Here is a 12,449-nt window from a genome sequence, read left to right as displayed (position 1 = left end):
GTGTCTTCTACATAAACTATTTTAATGACATGGAAAGTATTTCGTTGAGTTTCAAATATTATAAAGAATCCAGATATCTGGCATGTAATTTATTTATGCATTTCGATTTATATCCCACCCTCCCCGCCAAAGAAGGCTGAGGGCGGATTGCATATTCATGTACAGACATGAAATATAAAAATACAATTGAGACATAAAAACCATAAAAATACTGAGAACATTTCAGGTGCTATTGATCTTTAGATGATAATCTGTTTAATAAAATGGATGGCTGCCTATTCTTTTATGTTAACTGCTGTTTCAGCTGGATGTTCTATATAAAAACAGATCTTAGGTTCATGCTGGAGGTGGTCCAGATGTTTCAAAGTCTGTTGTAGCCTGTGATCTAATTAACAAATGCCTCGTGAAAGCGCACCACCTTGCAGGCCCTGCGGAACTGTGCAAACCTTCTTGTAATTGTCTTTAGTATGATTTTTTCTTTCGGTTTAGTGTAGTGGTTAAGTGTGCAGACTCTTATCTGGGAGAACCGGGTTTGATTCCCCACTCCTCCACTTGCACCTGCTAGCATGGCCTTGGGTCAGCCATAGCTCTGGCAGAGGTTGACCTTGAAAGGGCAGCTGCTGTGAGAGCCCTCTCCAGCCCCACCCACCTCACAGGGTGACTGTTGTGGAGGAGGAAGGTAAAGGAGATTGTGAGTCGCTCTGAGACTCTTCGGAGTGGAGGGCGGGATATAAATCCAATATCTTCTTCTTTTGCTCTGTATTTACTATAGCATGTCTCAATAATCCATGACGGAAATCATGGATTACCAAATCATCTGTTTGAGGAACAGAGTGATTCCTGAGAACATCCTGAACAGCACCTCCTTCTCTTCTACGCCCCACCCCACAGAGAAGTTGGTTATAATCATCTGCTGGTTATAATCATCTGTTTAAAAAATTCTAGTCCATCTGCATTTGTTGAAGTGAGCTCTAACACATAAAATCTTATATCGGAATGAAGTGCATTGGTCATTCTTAAAGGTATCATTTGTTGTCTGATATTGTTACAATAGAATACCATTCCTTTGAAAATTATTGGGACCTAGAAAGTTCTGAGATTTTGGATATTTTACTGATACATTTATTTTTCCCCCCTATGTTTTCCTTTGTTATCAAACCACATCATCCATGGCAGTGAGAAGATGCTGCAAAGGAAACTACTGACCCCAAACCACCCATCTGGAGAATGAAGTCAAGAATTAAAAACTGGGATCGATACCTGGTTAAAAGTTGCCTGCCACACGATACCAGCCTCATGAATGATGAACTGTTGTCCCTCGGGAGCATTGGCATTCACCCTTCCAACTTTCATTCTGGCAAAGGACTTGTTTGGAAATGTGACCAGGTTCATTATATCGAATCCAGCTTCCATTTCCCGAGCTTTAAAGCACACTCTTTCTCCAGCTGAGTTGTTAAAGGAAACATGTTGAAGAAATGGGTGAAGCTAGTTGAAAGAGAAAAGAAAATGGGGTAGTAACTGTCAGGTGCTGCAGATCATCTAGGAAGATGCCAATGGTCTTTTTAAAAAAATGAATAAAGGAACACAAGACGTACACAAGGTCTTTCCTAGGAGTTCCTCTAGCCAGTTGGTCACAAGACTGATGTAAAGCCTGGCACTATTATAAAGCATGGAACGGATTTTTGAATATAATGCTAATGTATTGGTGAAATGTATTTCAATATATTGGATTCTTCATGCTGAGATACCAAAAAAATGAATCTTGGGTTGTTTTGTAAACGTGTGCTTGGTTTCATCTAAACCCAGATGAAAATAAAAGTACTTTATCAGGGTGGAAGTGCACAACTGTAAAGCTTCCTCCTTGTCTGTATAATCATGGAGTTGGAAGGGACATCCAGGGTCATATTTTTTTTTGTGTGTGTGTGTGTGTGTGTGTTGGTTTAGTATCACAGGGTCCAGTTCTTTTTGTTAGTTAGAACAATAGGCTGCATGAGCTTCTGACTCCCATCTCTGTATCTTCTCGCTAACAAATGGATGCTGTTTCAAACATATCCCTCTCTGCTTCGTAAACCTAAGAGCAGAAACCTATGAGTGCCTGTTCCTAACCTGTAAACGAATGGAAATATTACACAAAAAATACTTTGTCAGTGAATTATATGGAGGACTCCATATACTGAAGGAGAAAATTCCCAGAAAGTTACCTGCCAAGGTTGCAGTTCCTGAACGTGACATGCTTTGCCACTCATTAATGCTCTGGTATCAGACTTAAAGGTATACATATTACTCAAAGCATGTGTCACTGCATAAACAGAATTGTAGATGTTATAACTATGGCCAGTCATCTGCATTTCAAAAACAGGTCCAGGAAGACTGTCTAGGCTCTGCTCCCACGTACAAACATCGTAGCTTTCCAATAGATCCTCAGAAACCGGAAAGGAACAGTCAAACGCTTGCTCCCAGAAGTCCTTGAGAAAGCCATCTCCCTGTTTCAAGTCAGGTCTTATCTTGTGAAGAAATTTCTGGAATCCTGGAGGGTTGCTTGACTGTGTTGTGAATAAAAGAGCACCATGGAAGAATTGGAAATCCCAGCCCCTTTGAAGGCCCGTTAATGCAAAATCAACTTGGGCAGTCATAATCCACACCTTTCTCAGTGATTTGTTAGTTTTGTATGCAGCATCTCCGAGGAGAATCAAAATGTGCAATGCTATAATAGTCCTAGATTCTCCATAGAGAATAAATGCACTGGTATTGCTGTCTGAGAATGAAAGATATACCTTTGCGACTAACTCATTAACATGGTCCCATGTATTTAAATAGATTTGGCTTGGGAGTCTTTCCATGAAGGCCAAACATATCCCTTTATTGGAAAGCAACGGTTCCAGCTTCTGTACAAAATGTTCTCCACTGTTGTCATCTGCAGCAAAGAGGCCAACCCATGTCCATCCAAAATGGAGAAGCAACTGGAGTATCCCTGTATGCTGCTGGGCTTCATTCGGAACCATGCTATAAAAAGAAGATATTTCCATTGTTCTTCCCTCCTCTGAGCCAAAGAAGCCATATGTGAGCTAAAAGGAAACGTAGAATATTAATTTGGAAGCAATTTAAGAGGAGTACATCTGCAGATAGGCCTTTACATTAAATAAATATCTGTGGATGGAAGTTCCAGAGAGAAATAGCTTCTAGGATTTTGATAATTATTATTATAATACTGTATACAATGATTACTGCTAAACAATAACACCTTCACACATAAAGTGTGCATATGCATTCTTATTAGTTCAATACAATTTAGACATCAAATTGGGGGAACACAGGATGCTTTTGTCTCCCCCAAACAATTACTACAACATTTTTTTTAATGCAACAGCCTTTCCAAAAGAACAGTTCACAACTGTGAGACCGATTTCCCACTCACCCTACATAGCGCTGATATTCCTCTTTTCAGTGCGGCATCCTTCTAATTTCCCACTATCTGCCCTGGGGCTTCAGCTTGCGTCGGCATGTTTGCACAAGAAACTGGTTTTTAGCGGTTTCTCTTTGCTGTGCAAAATTCTTGATGCAAGTTGAAGCCCCGAGGCAGATAGTGCGAACTATTGTTTTAAAAAGGCTGTTGTCTTTTTAAAAATTGTTGTAGTAATTGTTTGGGGGAGAGAAAAGCATCCTGTGTTCCTCCAATTTGGTGTCTAAATTGTATTGCACTAATAAGAACGCATATACACACTTTATGTATGAAGGTGTTACTGTTTACCAGTGATTATTGTATACAGTATTACCATATACACTGGTACCGGTTGTTTATTATCATTCATTAATACTGGTCTAGGATTTTAATGACTGAATTTCTTCAGATTGTGCAAACATGACTTAAGTTTTGCAAAAAATAATAATGGAAAAATAATCAGCCAAAAACATACATTTTTGCACAGGTAATACTACTGTGCTATATTATTATGGTTCAGAAAGTTAGGGACTCTAGCCTATATTTCTGTATACAGCAAAGTATAGGCCTTCTTGGTTTGGTGCAAGTTTGGTGTTGTGGTTAAGTGTGCAGACTCTTATCTGGGAGGTTTGATTCCCCACTCCTCCATTTGCAGCTGCTGGAATGGCCTTGGGTTAGCCATAGCTCTCGTAGTAGTTGTCCTTGAAAGGGCAGCTGCTGTGAGAGTTCTCTTAGCCCCACCCACCTCACAAGGTGTCTGTTGTGGGGGGAGAAGATATAGGAGATTGTAAGCTGCTCTGAGACTCTGATTCAGAGAGAAGGGTGGAGTATAAATCTGCAGTCTTCTTCTTCTTCTTCTATTGTACTACTACCTATCACTATAAGCATGCTCTAAGCAGTGCATAAAGTGTCATGTTTGAATGCTTATCTTTGCTTGTTTTCAGATTTCTGTAGTCCAAACTGTAGTGCACCGTTCATTGGATATCCTATCTTGTTGATTGCATTTGACTTGTACTATGTAATCCATTTGAAGTCTCAATGAGAAAATTGAGTATAAATAAATAAATACCTAGAATATATTACCCTGTATGTCACGTTCCCCTTCTCTTGAGTTAATTCTACTTTTGTCTTCTGTGCATCAGAATATACTTTGATTCAGCTGCTGGCAATGACCATTCAGTTATTTTTGTTGTTGTTTTCTTCATTTTTAACCAGTCTCCAAATACTTGGATATGAGTGTGATCCTACCTGTGGAATCCTGTAAAGACCTAAGATATCTGATATATGAAAGGAGACATCTGCACCAAGTCCACCGATGACAGCTATTGTATTTTTCTGGGTGTCACATTTGTAGTTGGGAACAAATCTGTGAAAATTGAAGAGCAGGTCCAGAGTGGTGCGATAGGTCATCCTAAAATCATAGTAGCTGTCATAGATGTGGAATCCAAAGGTGACATTGGGCAAGATTTTGGGATTCTCATTGATCTCTTTAATGGCAAACACCAAAGCCAGGAGGTGTTGGTAGAACTTGGTCACTATACTGTAAACACAATGAAATATTCTGAGATATTTCTCTAGTACTTTACTACAACACTAATCTAATTAATGTAAAGATTTAGTACTTGCATTTGATGCTTTCTTTTTAAAATGTTTTCATGAAAATATTGTTTTGATTTAAAATATATGAAGAAATAAGACTTGACTATCATTAAAAAAGAAAGATTGGGAGGGAAGGCGGCACTGTATAGACTTGTGTCATCAGATAGTTATCCCAGTAGGAATCCTCACATGTACTAACAAATAATACACGAGGGGACCAATTTTGGAAGGAAGAGCAAAGCTTTAATGCATTAGAATGGGGAGAAATATTATAAAGCTTTCCCAAATAAGAAACAAAGCACTCAACAAATTTATGAACCTTACATTCAAAGAAATCTCTCAAAAAAACTAAAATTACACATCTTAGCATGTTTCTTGGGTTAATATGTTTACTACAGTGATTACATTTCTGCAGGTATGTGTAGGTGGACTGTGCAAATCCCTGTTGCAGTAATTGAATTCTGGACTTTAGAGCAAAGTTTATCTTATATTTAGTTCAAATAATATATTATTTGGTTCAACAAACAAACATTCCACTAACTCAGTAAATAATACAAGCAAGGTACAGAATGCAGATAAGCTACTGGGTTAATTGTGTACTTGTTTTTCCACATTCTGCTTCCTCCATAGGCCAGCTAGGTCAGTTTTGATTCAGGTTTTTCTCATTTTTCAGGGTGCTTCACTTTTCTGGGGAACTGGGGCCAGAAAGCCAAAGTCAGACCCTTCCCAAGACATTTAAAAGTCTTTATTGTAAATTCCCAAAACCCAGGTCCATCTGAGGTCCATCTAGATCTCAGAAGCTAAGCAGGGTCAGTACTTGAATAGAAGAAAGATTGTACAGAGGAAGGCAATGGTGAATGTCCTTGCCTTGAAAACCCCATACTGGAAGTTCATAACATGTGTGACTTGATGGTACTTATATATGGCGAGTGTCCTTGCCTTGAAAACCCCATATTGGGAGTTCATAACGTGTGTGACTTGATGGTACTTATATATGTAGCAAACATAAATATTACAAGAATACACTGCAAAAACAGGCATAATCATCATTATTAAAGCATTGTTATATAGGTTTCATTATATAGGTTTCATGGAATGAAGAATCATTATTGTAAGAAGTCATGTTATGGGGAAAAAGGAAGGACAAAATACAATATTCTACAGAGGAATATAGGATGGCAGGGGAGAATTGGGGGCAGCTGAAAAGGTACCACTAGACAAAAGATGAGGGGGATATGAATGACATCTGGAGATAAGAAAGAATTAAAATAGTGAGAAACAAAGCAGCCCACATAACCTACAACAAGCATTCCATTCATATTTCCAAGTTGTTGACATGCAAGTATCAGTGCTCTTCAGATCAGGTACCAACTGTTCTGTAGCACTTGGGGGATGCCTTTTCACAGTGTTCTGAGTTCTCCATTTGTTGGTCCATACCAACACTGACCTTTAGCGGTGCTTTCTTTGTTTACAACCTTATCAGAGAGACAGTTTGGTGAAGTGCTTAAGAGCAGCAGACTCTAATCTGAGGAACTGGGTTCCCCACTCCTCCTCATGAAGACAGTGGGGTGACCCTGGATCAGTTATAGTTCTCTCAGCCCAAAAAATAAACCTACCTCACTGCAAAAGGAGCTAGAGATTCAGGCTGCCAAACAATCTTTAAATCTCCTGGCTATACTACACCTACTGCCATACAATTACTAATTAATTAGCTGCATTATTGGCCATTTATGACTCTGAAAAAAAATCATTTCAGCTTTGCTCTTTATTTAAAAGCTTCTTGCTCATTTCCACACATTTTGGAAGGCTTCTCTTAATTTACCTTGCTATAATTTGGACAAAGTTTTGTGCCACTAAAAAAAAAAAAAAAGCTTATTCTTGGTTTTAAATCCCTCCACCTTCCAAAATAATAAATAAAAAGTTTTTTGTATGGAAGCGAACAGCCCACATAGACCGCAAAACAGAGCAGAAAGGTCAGAAAAATATTGTAAAGAAGTGCTGGGCTGAACCAAGCCAAACACATAGGTCGTTTTCGCACTGACCTTAATCGCCAGCGACGTCCCTCTTCGCACCAATTGCTGCGGAGCACCCGGAAGAGCCGCAAAGTCCCGCGGCTTTTGCGTCGCAAATGGTTTTCACTGAAAACCAACTTTACATTTGCGACGCAAAAGCCGCGGGACTTTGCGGCTCTTCCGGGTGCTCTGCAGCAATTGGTGCGAAATCCGCGCAGACCCTGCGCGGTGAAGAGGGACGTCGCTGCCGATTAAGGTCAGTGCGAAAACGACCATACTTTCTGCATTAGCCTGAAATATCTGTACACATAAATGGGAGTCTGTGGTCTGGCATAGCTCATATGATGCAAGAGTTGGAAGATATCTTACCTTGGTACCTCAGACAGATAGTGTGAAGGATGTTCCTTGAAGGAAGGTTCATGAAGGTTATAAATGATCTGTGAAGTTATCCCGCCAATCAGAATATCTCCTTCCTGGTTCCAGTCATGTGGAATTGGAAGGGGGTCATTTTCAGGACACTTCATTCTTTGACATGCCATGGGAGGCAACAGAAGCAGTAGTGCCAACACCAGCCTCACCATTCAGACTCTCCTGTGCTCAACTACAACACAAGTTTCCTTGGATGCTAGTTCCATGCATTTTTGCATTTCTTAATGGGAAATGTATTGGCCTTTTACCTAGCACCAACACAGTGGCAAACATGTACCTTGAATGCTAGCTGGGATTTTGGTAACTTTGACTTGGAGTCTGCCTTATGGAATCAGCTTAACAAAACCCAAGGTGATCAGGCCCTGCCAATATTTTGACCCTACTTCCAACTTGCAGTGCCACTGCAACAGTTTTATAACCATCTTTATTGTGTGGGGTTTTTTTTGTACTTTGTGAAACACATGGAACCTGAGCCAAATTACAGTAAACTGGATAATTATAGGGGGAGATAATAATCTGAGATTTCATGTTCTAAGGAGCATCTTTGGTAGCAAGTCCACCCCCCCCCCTTCAAACTTCAGTCTCATTTGTTCCTTGGCACAATAGTAAGTGAGAGGTGGGTCCAGAATTCCCTGGGGACCAAACTGGTCTGGAAAGCTAAGCGTCGACACCATTTTGTTCATTCAAATGTTTTCTTTCCCACTTTCCCACCATTTGCTCAAGGCAGTTGACAACATCATTGCTGAAATGAAGGCCTTCAGTTTCCCTAGTGATTTGGACACGCACACACACACAGCCTATTATCAGTGCACTCACTTTTTTAGATTTCTTAAGATCTGTTGTTCAGGCAAAAATTTGTACAGAAACTTATTTTTGAACCATGTGTTTGTTTGTTTTTAACAGATCCCCCAATATATTCAATTTTTGCAGTCTCCCAGATCTTTCCCTTTTGTTCTAATTGTCCAGCCAAATAAATATATCTGATTTGTAACTTAAACATATAAAATCAGAAATACATTGGATGCATTGTTTTAAATCCCAGGTTTGTATGTTTGTATACATAAAAGGTACTTTAAGAAGAAGAAGAAGATATTGGATTTATATCCCGCCCTCCACTCCGAAGAGTCTCAGAGCTGCTCACATTCTCCTTTACCTTCCTCCCCCACAACAGACACCCTGTGAGGTAGATGAAGATATTGGATTTATATCCCACCCTCCACTCCAAAGAGTCTCAGAGCGGCTCACAATCTCCTTTCCCTTCCTCCCCCACAACAGACACCCTGTGAGGTAGATGAAGATATTGGATTTATATCCCGCCCTCCACTCCGAAGAATCTCAGAGCGGCTCACAATCTCCTTTCCCTTCCTCCTCCACAACAGACACCCTGTGAGGTAGATGAAGATATTGGATTTATATCCCGCCCTCCACTCCGAAGAGTCTCAGAGCGGCTCACAATCTCCTTTACCTTCCTCCCCCACAACAGACACCCTGTGAGGTAGATGAAGATATTGGATTTATATCCCGCCCTCCACTCCAAAGAGTCTCAGAGCGGCTCACAATCTCCTTTACCTTCCTCCCCCACAACAGACACCCTGTGAGGTAGATGAAGATATTGGATTTATATCCCATCCTCCACTCCGAAGAGTCTCAGAGCTGCTCACATTCTCCTTTACCTTCCTCCCCCACAACAGACACCCTGGGAGGTGGATGGGGCTGGAGAGGGCTCTCACAGCAGCTGCCCATTCAAGGAAAACCTCTGCCAGAGCTATGGTTCACCCAAGGCCATGCTAGCAGGTGCAAGTGGAGGAGTGGGGAATCAAACCCGGTTCTCCTAGATAAGAGTCCGCACACTTAACCACTACACCAAACTGGCTCTCCAGGAAGATGGAAGGAAACGCCCTGCTGGCACACAAGGTGCAGTCCCTTCTTGACCCCAAAATTTTAGGATTGGCTGCCTCAACTTGGCCACTTTCAGAGCCAGCTTTTGCTCCTACCCGAAAAAGCTTCTGAGAAGTGGCAACCACCACAATGGATAGGAAAGGGTGCTCCCTGACTTTTCAAAAGTCCCCTGATTTTTAAAATCCTGGCTACAGCCCTATCTGTTCCCCTGTGAGCCTCAAGGAAGTCACATATCAGATTTGTACATCTGTAGTGCTCTAATGAGAAGAGCTACTCAGGAGGAAAACGTCCCATTGCATCCTGTACTGCTGTTATGACTCCTTCAAGCTTGGGCTGCCAGGTCTGACTCAGGAGATGCCTGTACCTGGGAACTTTGGGGGTGGAACCAGGAGCAAGGTGGAGCCAAGGAACAAGGACAATTGAACTTCAAGGGGAGTTCTGGCCATTACTTTTAAAGGGACCGTGCTCCTTTTAGATTCCTTCCCTTCATTGGAAATAATGGAGGATAGGGGTACCGTCTTTGGGGACTCACAGAACTGGACCCCCTGGTCCAATCTTTTTGAAACTTGGAATTTTTTTGTTTGTTTTTTGTGGAGATGCACCAGATGCCATGCTGAAATTTGGTGCCTCTACCTAAAAAAAAGCCCCCCTCTAGGGCCCCAAATACCCACACATCAGTTCTCCATTATACTCAATGGGTACCAGTCATCATAGGATATATTAGGGTGCCCAGCAAACATTCAACTGCCCCCTCACTTTCTGATGAGCCTTAAGTGGGGGCACCACCTCCAAACCAGGGACTCCTGGTTTGGCAACCCAACTTCTAGCAGCTCAGTAATGGTTCCAGAGTCCTCAGGCAAGAGCCCAAGGAACCAAGGCCACTGGTCTAGGAGGGACAGACAAGACAAGCGAGGGCCTAACATGACAGGAATCAGCCAAAGTTCTAGAGGCAATCCTGTCAGAACCTGCACGTGAGTCCTTGCCACTGGTCTCTGAAATAGCCACTGTGGGAGACTGGGCCTGCGTCAGCTGGTGGGCCCTGGCTTTGCCTACCCCTTCCTGGTGTTCTGACCAGAAAGGGTCATTCCACAACACTGCCTCAGGGTATTACTGCTGCCACTGTCCCTGTCTTGGGTTCTGGTTAAGTGGAACAGCCTTCCAACTTAGCCTCCCTCCCATGTCAGTAGAATCCAACTTTGGAGCTTTCCAGATATTTTTGGAACTCCCCTGGAGAGTTAGCAAGTAGTCATTTTGCCACTTTTCTCCACCCTAGAGATTCCCTGCCCCACTCTTAGCATTTCCAAGCAGTTGGGGGAAACTATGTTGTACAGAGGGACTCAATCCTTTAACAATAATAATAATAATAAAAAAAATATTTAAAGCTTACAACTATTTGTATGCAAAATATAAGTGAGTGTAAGACATAAATCAAAGCAGACAAAAATGCTCCAGCTCTCTCCCTGTTTAAACTCATGCCCTAAGTAGATGGCATGCAGGGCAGGTACCTTACTTAGTCATTCTGGATGAAATGGTTGCACATATTCTCCAACATGGCCACCACCTTTGGAATAGGAGCATAGCTCTGCCTCTTGCAGGCTCCAACTGATGACTGAACAGAACTGTTTCAATCCCCAAAGCTGTAATATAAACTGCTGTTCCTGTCCAGGAACTGGCCCACTCATCTAGAGTGTTCTGGCATAGACCTATGATGGACTTCCTGTCCTCTCTAGGTCCCTCAGATTACTGGTTACTCATAGGAGGGGAGGGGAGAATGAGGAGGAGACTAGGCCAAGACCTGCCTCAAATTCAACAGTTTCTCTTCATCCAGTTTACAAGTAAACACAAATAAAATGGTGTTTCTCCATTGCTACCATGCCTCAACTGCATAGATCTCAACCCTGGGACCCCCTGGCATCCATCCCCACTCTTTAAGAACAGCAGCAGCAGAACATCTGGGACAAAGAAGCCCAAAGTAAGTGAAACAGATGACTGCTATCCAAGAGCCATGCAGTAAAATAGGGTTGCCAAGTCCAAATCAAGAAATCTCTGGGGACTTTGGGGGTGGAGCCAGGAGACTTTGGGGTGGAGCTAGGTGAAGCGGAGAAGAGGTGGCAGCGGCGTCACCCGCTCTGCCTCTGAGGTGAAATCAGAGAAGGGGAGGGTGGAGGCAGGCCAGGAGTGTGGCGAGCCGCGAATCTGGGTCCTTCTAGGACCCGGACTCGTGGCTCGCCACGCTCCTGGCCTGCCTCCACCCTCCCCTTCTCTGATTTCACCTCAGAGGTGAAGCGCTTCTCCACTTCACAGTAACTGCTCCTCTGAGATGGGCTCAGGCTGAGCCCATCTTGGAGGATCAGCTACGGTGAAGCGGAGAAGAGGCAGCAGCGCAGCGGCGTCGCCCGCTCCACTCTGCCTCTGAGGTGAAATCAGAGAAGGGGAGGGGAGGGTGGAGGCAGGCCAGAAGCATGGCGGGACGCGAGTCCGGGTCCTAGAAGGACCAACATTCGCGACTTGCCATGCTCCTGGCCTGCCTCCACCTTCCCCTCCCCTTCTCTGATTTCACTTCAGAGGCGGAGCGGGCAATGCCGCTGCGCTGCTGCCGCCTCTTCTCCAGTTCACCTTAGCTGTTCGTCCGAGATGGGGCAGCTCGCCACACTCCTTGGCACCGTTTCCCCCCACTTCTGTATTTTTGGAGAGCGGGGGAAGAGGCTGTAAATTCTGGGGTCCCCCGCCAGGGCGGGAGGGTTGGGAAGCCTACAGTAAAAGCAATACCAGGACTTCCATAGATGGTGGATGAATGGATTGTGGAAAATTTTAAAACACATGAAAAAAAAATGTGCAATTTTTGAGAACACTAAATTTAACCGAGTTCGACTTTTGATATTACATGGATACTTAGGTGAGGAAAGGAATACTACATGATTACACTATTTTGTATAAATACTTTATTGCAATTATTGTTTACCAAAACATTATAACATTTTACTTGAATTGTTGACACTTCTTGCTAAAATAATACAGAAATATATTTTAATGGAAATTAATGTTATTTACTGCAATTTTGGGGGGCGGTG

This window comes from Heteronotia binoei, chromosome 15 (assembly GCF_032191835.1).
Source record: "Heteronotia binoei isolate CCM8104 ecotype False Entrance Well chromosome 15, APGP_CSIRO_Hbin_v1, whole genome shotgun sequence".
Lineage (NCBI taxonomy): Eukaryota > Metazoa > Chordata > Lepidosauria > Squamata > Gekkonidae > Heteronotia > Heteronotia binoei.
This window is presented reverse-complemented; position numbering follows the sequence as displayed.